Below are 9,653 nucleotides of genomic sequence, written 5' to 3' on the forward strand. Positions count from 1 at the left end.
CGCTGCGGGGCACCAACGGCTCCGACTACCTCGCCGTGAGCGCCGACGTCGGCGATGTGCGGGTGAGCCGGCGGCTCGACCGCGAGGCCGCGTGCCGCCGGGCGAGCGCCGCCGGCTCGGGCTGCTCCCTGCTGCTCGGCGCCGTCCTGGCGGCCCGCCGAGTTGGTGCGCGTCGTCGTCGACGTGCTGACGTCACGATCACGCGCCGCGCTTCCCGGCCGAGAGCGCCCTCCTCGAGGTCGCCGAGAGCGCCGCGGTCGGCACGCGCTTCGCGCTGGACGGCGCCCGCCCCCGACGCCGGCGCCAACGCGCTGCGGGGCTACGCGATGGAGCCCGACGACGGCGCCTTCGCCCTGGAGACGCGCGACGGCGGCGGCGCTTTGTTGCCCGTGCTGGTGCGCCGCGCCCTGGACCGCGAGCGCCGGGCCGCGCACGAGTACGTGCTCACCGCGCTGGACGGGGGCCGCCCGCCGCTCAGCGGCACGGTCCTGCTCACCGTGCGCCTCCTCGACGCCAACGACAACGCGCCCGCCTTCGAGCGGCCCGTGTACCGGGCGCTGGTGCCCGAGGACGCGCCGGCGGGCACGCTGGTCGCGCGGCTCCACGCGTGGGACCCGGACGATGGCGCCAACGGGGAGGTGGAGTACGCGGCGATGCTGGGGGCGCGCGAGACGGCGCGCCTCTTCGCGGTGGACTCGCGCTCGGGCCTAGTCACCCTCGTGGGGGCCCTGGACCACGAGGAGGCCGACTCCCACGAGATGCACGTGCGGCGCGCGACCGGGGACCCGACTCCGTCCCCGCTTACGCCACGGTGCTGGTGCGCGTCCTGGACGTGAACGACAACGCGCCCGTCGTGCGGCTGCTCGGCCCGACCGGCGACTCCGCGGCCGCCGTCGTCGGCGTGTCCCGGGGGGCGTCGCCCGGCCACGTCGTGGCCTTCGTCCGCATCCGGGACCGAGACTCGGGCGCCAACGGGCGCGTGACCTGCACGCTCGAGGGCGCGTCGGCCGCGGGGCCCGGCGCGGCGCCGCCGTTCGCGCTCCGCGCCTGGGACGGGGCGAGGTGTACGCGCTGGCAACGGCGACGCGGCTGGACCGCGGGGCGACCGCCGCCGCCGAGTACAACCTGACGGTGGTGGCGCGGGACGACGGAGCGCCGCCGCTCGTGTCGGTCAAGACGTTCACGGTGCGCGTCACGGACACGCGCCCCGAGGGCCGGCTCCCGGATGACGACGGCGGGGACGACGACGGGGACGGGGACGATGCCTTCGCGACGCCGTTCGTCATGGACGCGCGCCCCGAGGGCCGGCTCCCGGACGACAGCGACGGGGACGACGGCGACGACGGCGACGACGGCGACGGCGCCTTCGCGACGCCGTTCGTCGCGGTCGTGGCGCTGGCCGCGGCGTCGTGCGTCCTGAACGTGGCCGCGGTGGCGGTGGTGCTGCGCTGCAAGCGGGAGAACAAGGAGCTACGCACCTACCACTGCGGCGCGGCCGCCCGGGCCAGGACGCCGGCGCGTGACGAGCCGGGGGCGGCTGCCCGCTCCGGCGGCGAGGCAGCATCCGCCACCGCGCCCAACGTCTACGAGGACAAGTCCTTCCTGCCCTCGGAGGCGGCGGGCGCGGCAACGCCGGCGCTTGGCAAGCCCCGCGTCGCCACCCTCTGCGCCGTGTGCCTGGCCGGCACGACCTCACACAGGTAGGTGACGCGCCGACGCGAGACGGCCCCCTTTTGAAAATGACCGCACGGGCCCGGGGAGGCCCGCCAAGCACTCCCCGCTGAACTTTCACTGCCGCGGCAATAACTTAAGAAATCTTGAGAATCAATCATCCGTCACGAATCGTCATCCGCCCCCCTACGCACAATGCAGCGTGCGCGGGGGGGAGGGGGGAATGACGTGTTTTTTTCCACGCATATCTCCGTAGACTGTCCGCGAAATTAAATTGCAATCAAGTATAAAATATAGGCGCATTGTGTACGGTCGATTGAGTTTGCCGAAATTTCATCTGCATGCATTTTACTCCGGTTATCAATTATAATGTAAAGCAACTGATTTAAAGCTTTCGTGACTGCAGGGATTCATCTTCTTGGTTCTTTCGCTAAAGTCACGTAGAAGGGAAATAATAAAATAATATTATGTTTTTATTTTTATTATTTTATTACTTCCCTTCTACGTGACTTTACCGAAAGAACCAAGAAGATAAAGCAACTGAATCGGAGAGGTTCATGGTTCGACCTCTACGCAAACCAACGTCCCTCAATCAGCAACACGAAGGGGGGGTGGGTGGGTTCCCACGCGTACCTGCGATCTGCTGGTGGCAGATGCTTAAGAGACTCAGAGAAGCGGATATAATGAGGAGGCACATTCGAAGGTACGAATCGTGGTGCCACGCGTATTAAACGCTCGCTGAGATCCGAGCACTCCTTTTGGCGAGCTTAATATACGTGTAATAATGGTCATTGAGGCGACTCCTGGAATCTGGTCTTTATTTCACTTTTCATAAACAGCTTTCCTTCACGCTGTTGACAGAGCGTGAGAGGGACAGAGAGAGAGACGCGTAGCCACGTGGCAACCCGGAGCCCCGCTCCCGCGTGGCCCCCTTCCTCCGTTCGTTCCCGTTCTGACCACGTGTCGCTCGTCTCCACCCCTATTTAATACCCGGGTCACGTGGTATGTTTCCACCAAACCTGGTTAGCCTCCATGGAATCTTCCAGACTCCATCGTAGGCTCCCGGGACCACGCCCCTGACTCGTCTCCCCATTGGCTGTGGCTAAAGCCAGCAGAACCAATCATCTACAAACAGCTGTCACCTTGCCATGACGTCAGGGCCACGCCCCTAGGGTTCCCCCCATTGGCTATGGACCAGGACCGGCAGAGCCAATCATCGTGACGAGTTGTGATACGTCAGTGAGCCGGATACATCCTCACGTTACACACGTTTAAAGAACACGAAACCCGTGGTACCAGCGAGGACCCTTCTTCAAACGTGCGAGCGTGCGTGCGTGCGTGCGAGCGTGTGTGCGCTCTCTGCACAAGGGGTCTGCGTGCCCATTCGTGGACAGACGTCGGCACAATGACCCTGCTGCGTACGGATTGCTCCTGTTACTAAACAAAACGGTGAATGTTGCAATCTTCCGTGGTGAGAATGGAAGTGAAGAAAATGTCACGCGCTGGCGATATACAAAACTAACAGATTGAACGTGCACATACGCGGCGCTTGCCCGCACGCGATCGTGAGTTCGAAGTGAGTGAATGACGACGGGCGTGCCCCCATTGATCTTTTGCAGGGCAACGACAATTTCAATCGACAGCAGCAGCAGCAGTCGTCTAGAAGGTGATCGTTTATCACGTCACACACACGAACCCTTCATTTGTTCAGCATCCGGCCTTGAAATCAAACTCTTAGGTTTTTTTTTTTTCCCGGTAAAGTCACGTGGGTAAAAATTTAAAAAAGTTAATAAAAGTAATAATGGAAATAAAATAAAATAATAATCACGACGTTTCGGAGGCAACACAAGTCTCCGTCATCAGGTGGGACCGTCACAGCTAAAATGACTGCATCAAAATCAAGTTCCGTTTTGCGCCGGTAATTTGCAGGCTGAGCGGATGTCGTGACTTTGCGGTGCATTTAGACAACAACAACAACAACATCTAGACAACAACATTTAGACAACAACATTTAGACAACAACAACAACATCTAGACAACAACAACATTTAGACAACACAACAACAAACACCCCATGGGAGAGGAGCAGTGGGAAGGCGGTATTGTGCGTTGGCAGAATCCCGTGCTCTGAGGCAGAGGTCACAACCGGGTACCCGATACCCGTACCCTACCCGATACCTGGCTACCCGTGACCGGCCGGGTACGGGTAGACCGTGAGTCACTGGTGAGTAACCGTTTGTCACTCATTTCCCAACGTCTTGTCTCTTCTCACAATTCAAGTTCCTAGAATCAACCCACCCGCGCCTGCAACATGGCTTCATCCCAGAGGTCGCAATCGGGTACCCGATACCCGTACCCTACCCGATACCCTACCTGATACCCGGCCGGGTACGGGTAGACCGTGAGTCACTGGTGAGTAACCGTTTGTCACTCATTTCCCAACGTCTTGTCTCTTCTCACAATTCAAGTTCCTAGAATCAACCCACCCGCGCCTGCAACATGGCTTCATCCCAGAGGTCGCAATCAGGTACCCGATACCCGTACCCGGCCAGGTACGGGTAGGGTACAGGTACGGCCGGGTACGGGTACCCGTTTGCGACCCTGGTGCGGCCGGGTACGGGTAAGGAATCAAAACCCGTTTGCGACCTCTGCTCTGAGGTGGCCATATTTCCTGGCAAATGCTAAAACAGTTGGGATGCAGCGAGTGTTCAATTAAATGCCGGTTGTGGGAAATCCAAAATGTAAAAAAGAATTCCAATGCCTACCGATCTGTATAATTAACGCTCGGTGACTATCGCCTTCAGTGAGAAACTTTGAAAGCTCAGCATGTCGGCCTTGGCTAAATGTCATCCGGAGCCATGTTGGCACAATGTGTGTGTCTATTCACATCAGAAGAATGTACGGCGTTTATTTTTCAGAAAATAAAATAAAACTCGGCAGGCACACGCACAGCCCGTAGCGTCTGAAAATATCCTTTAGCTGATAAACAACTCGCTCCTAATACGGCACGCGACGGCGTTTTGAAAGGATTTGGGGGAGTCTCGCTCCAGAAATCTCTGCACGCGCTTGGGCACTCAAGCTCTTTGTAAGCTTGCAGCGGCACCCGTCAGAGCCAGTCCACAATCCCCCTTGTGCAGAGAGCTGGCGCTCTTTCACACTCTTTGGTTACGTAGTTAAAAAATTAAATAAAAATTCCGCCCCCCGTTTTAACTCACTGGCCATCTTCTGCATCATAAGAAATGATGTTACCAGCTTGTCCCCCCCCCACCCACCCTGGCTCCTCCCCCCCACCAGCTTGTCCCCCCCCCCCCACGACCCACCCTGGCCCCTCCCCCCCACCAGCTTGTCCCCCCCACCCACGGCCCCCCCTGGCCCCCCTCAGGCTGTATATAATCTCGTGTCTCTTAGAGTTGTCTTCACTTGATGTAGTAATTCTGCTGTGACAGTTCCACCTGAAGACGGAAGCTCGTGTTGCCTCCGAAACGATTCAATTTAGTTGTTTTTAAATCCTTTATATTAAGTTGACTTGCTTGCTTGCTTGCGCGCTTACGACCGTGCAAATCTTTCGGTCGTTTTTTAACCCACTTCCCGTGATCCAATCGAGCTGACATTTTGCACACAGACTCGTTGTGCGTGACGCTTGATTTTCGTGAAAAAATTTTTTCCAAAATTTTATACTTTTTAGGAAAAAAAAATTCATATTTAATTTAAAATAGCAATGTGATAAAAATGAAACTCTTACTCAAGAAAAACAGAAATGAATAATAAAATATAACCGATGCCACGCATATAAAGGATTTATAGTGAAAAACTTTGTTTTTACGGGTACATTTTTTTTCCCATTTATTTTATTCTTTAACTACGTGACTTTACCGAAAAAACCAAAGTGTATGATTAACTAACACATTTAACGGGCACTTACGCAGCGCCTTGCCCGTCCGCACGCGATCGTGAATGCGCAGTGCGTGAATGGCGGTGGCGTGCCCCCGTTGATCTTTTGCAGAGGCCTTGCTGTTTCTTGGAGCCCAACAATCGACTGCAGCAGCAGTCCAGAAGGTGAGCAGCGTTTAGCGCGCCGCACACACGAACCCTTCACTTCTTCAGCGTCCGGCCTCGAAATCAAGTTCCGTTTTGCGCCGGTAATTTGCGGACGGACAATAACAACACCATGGGAGAGGAGCGGTGGGAAGGCGCTATTGTGAGTTGGCAGAATCCCGTGCTACGAGGTGGCAACATTTCCTGGCAAATGTGTTCAATTAAATGCCGGTTGTGGGAAATCCAACATGAAAAAAAATCGAATTCATATTCTTAGGTTTTTTCGGTAAAGTCACGTAGGTAAAAAAATTAAAATTAATAAAAGCAAAATAAAATTAAAATCACGACGTTTTGGATGGCAACACAAGCTTCCGTCTTCAGGTGGAACCGTCACAGCCAGACAGCTGTATCAATTTATTTACCTACGTGACTTTACCGAAAAAACCTAAGAATATGAATCCTTGCAGTCACGAAAGCTTCAATCTAAAAATTCCAAGCCTACCATCTGATAAATGAACGCTCTGTTGACCATCGCCTTCAGTGAGAACCGTTTTAAAAGCTCACCATTTGGGCCTTGCCTCATTGTTATCCGGAAGCCACGTTACGTGCCGCGCTATTATTTTCCGAGTGGCTTTTTAAGTGTACGTGTGTATGTTATCTAATCTGGATTATCCGGCTGAAAATGGATGTAGAATTGAGCCAAGCAAGCGAAAAACAAGAGAGAAAACAACAACAAAAAAATTAACCCGTAAAAAATAAGTTTTCACTGATAAATCCTTTATATGCGTGGCATCGGTTTTTATTTTTATTATTCATTTCTGTTTTTCGTGAGTAAGAGTTTCATTTTCATCACATTGGTATTTTAAATTAAATATAAGGGAAGTCGTATATAAGGATTATAAGGTTTTCAGTTTTGTATGATTGGTTATATTGTACATTTTTGTTGTTTTCCTTGAATCATTTTCTGTGTTAGGAAAAATATACGATTGTGTTAGTGAAACATTTTTTTTTCCTACAACGTGGAAAATTTGGAAAGAAATTTTCACGAAAATAAATCGTCACGCAACAACGAGTCTGTGTGCACAATGTCAGCTCGATTGGATCACGGGAAGTGGCGTTAAAAAACGACCAAAAGATTTGCACGGTCGTAAGCGTCGCAAGCAAGCAAGCAAGTGAACTTAATATAAAGGATTTAAAAATGACACGTTAAATAGACCAAAATCACAGGACCTGTGTCATGGGTGCTGTGTATTTCAGTTGCACTGTGTAGTGGGTTTCAAATGGGACGCGCACGTAATCGGAGGCACGCTTATTGATTCAACTTTGTCAGTCACAGGCCGCGTATGTAACACTTGAAGGGCCAACGGCCCCTTCACCCGGACTTGTCAGGGATATCCCCCCCAGCGCTATCATCCACAACTCATCTGGCCCCAGTTCCTCCACTAGGGTGCTAGGGGAGGCTCTCTGATCCGGCCCTGGTTCAGCACGGATCACGGCACTCGACCATCGGATTGGCCACGGCTCACGGCGATGACGACGGGATAGCGCCGCGGCGGTGAAGACGTCGCCATCTCTTGCAGGTGACGGTGACGGCCGGTCCGAGGCTCTGGACCGCTCGAGCCCGTGCCGGACGCCCAACTTGGACGGAGTCGAGGGTAGGCCCGGCGGCGACGGCGGCGGCGCTTGCCGCGAGGGGGTCGACGTGGCCGTGGCGACGGGCGACGGACAACGCCCCCGCGGGCGGCCCCCGCCGCGCCCCCCCACGCTCTCCACGATCGGCGAGGAAGACTCGGAGCACGGGGCGCCCACCCCGAGCGCCGGCCGGCGCCACCAGCCAGTAAATATCAACGGAGTGTCCGTGTCACATGGGCCTGGGGCAGCTAACGGTGCCGAAGGAAGCCGCTTCCTCGTTCTGTTTTGATGGCGTTCCATTTCATGCCGCATCCACACGCACACACACACACGCACACACACACGCACACACACACACACCACCACACGCACACACACGCGCACACACACCACACACCACCACACACGCGCACACACACACACACGCACACACACACGCACACACACACGCACACACACACACGCACACCACACGCACACACACACACGCACACACACCACGCACACACACACACACGCACACACACACACGCACACACACACGCACACACACACGCACACACACCACCACACACGCACACACACGCACACACACACACGCACACACACACCACACACACACACACGCACACACGCACACACACACACGCACACACACACACCACACACACACCCACACACACACCACACACGCACACGCACACACACACACGCACACCACACATACGCACGCACAAACACACACACGCACACACACACGCACACACACACACGCACACACACGCACGCACACACACGCACACGCACACACACACGCACACAACACGCACCACACACACGCACACACACACGCACACACACACGCACACACACACGCCACCACACACGCACCACACACACGCACACCGCACACACGCAACACGCACACACACGCACAGGACACACGCACACACACGCACACACGCACACACGCACACACACACACACACGCACACACACGCACACAAACACACACGCACACACACACACGCACGGCACACACCCACGCACACACGCACACGCACACACACAGACACACCACACACGCACACACACGCACAACACACACACACGCACACACACGCACACACACGCACACACACAGACACACGCACACACACACACACACAGACACAGCACACACACACACGCACACACACAGACACACGCACAGACACTGCACACACACACGCACACACACGCACACACACACACGCACAGGACACACACACACACGCACACACACACGCACGCCACCCACACGCATACACACACACAAAGAGGTCGCCAGTTCGATCTCCCTGGCACAGCAGCGAGGAACAATGTGTGTGGGGGGGGCGGGGCGGTCTGTTGTAAGTTTCTTCAAGACCCACCTGGCCTCTGCTGTCCACCAGCCAGCATGCATTGTGGCTGCCTCACCACCAGTCAGTCGATTGGCAGGTCACATGTTAGCTAGCAGGGGGTAGAATTGTGGGTAACCCCCGCCCCCCCACCTCTTCTAAGATACGCGGACGGCGTTAGAAAGGGCAGGTTAATGGGGCTATCCGGAGCTCCCCTACGTTGGGGGCGCCATGTTGCCAGCGCTTTGGCACGACTGAAGAAATTGCAGGGCTGTATACCTTTACCTTCATCCTTGTTGACGCCACCATCGACGTTTTACGAGTTGGCGTATTACGGTTTGTGTCTAGAGCGCCAGTGGTTCTTAACATTTTTGGAGGTACCGAACACCCACCAGTTTCACGTGCGCATTCACCGAACCCTTATTAATTGGAAAATAAAATATGATTTTTTTCAAATTCCAAACATAGGTACATGTTTTACTGGTGCACACTCATACGAGTCGGGTGTGTGTCTTAACCTCCGCCGAACCCCTGACACTGACTCACCGAACCCTTGGGGTTCGATGGAACCCAGGTTAAGACACTGGCTCTAAACCAAAGAAGAAGCTAATTCAAATGGCGCTTCGGCATCGCCATGAACATTTGTTTAATGGTGAGGAGCCTATGTATTTCCACTATTTGTTGTTGTTTGTTTTGGTCGATGACAATCTCATTTCTAAGTGAAGGTTATTGACAGAACAAGCAAACGCGTGAGCGCTTGGCTGAAGGTTACTAATGAGCAGATTGTATAAACATATTTGCATTCCTATCACACGTTTTTTATTTTTCCCCGCAGCAATTACTCTAATGCAAAGGCATGTTTTAATAAGATATTGTTACGTAACAATTCAGGTTAATGTTGTTTGGTGAACCAAAGCAGGAATTGGCACTTCTTCA

General features: G+C 54.7%; 1 pseudogene; it reads left to right on the forward strand.

The window, feature by feature from the left end:
• Window positions 1-5: 5 nt before the first annotated feature.
• LOC133362556 (protocadherin-19-like) lies at window positions 6-1,704 on the forward strand (annotated as a pseudogene).
• Window positions 1,705-9,653: the final 7,949 nt, after the last annotated feature.

Source organism: Lethenteron reissneri, unplaced genomic scaffold (genome assembly GCF_015708825.2).
Source record: "Lethenteron reissneri isolate LAM-NWPU_2019-01 unplaced genomic scaffold, ASM1570882v1 scaffold_1529, whole genome shotgun sequence".
Taxonomy (NCBI): Eukaryota; Metazoa; Chordata; class Hyperoartia; order Petromyzontiformes; family Petromyzontidae; genus Lethenteron; species Lethenteron reissneri.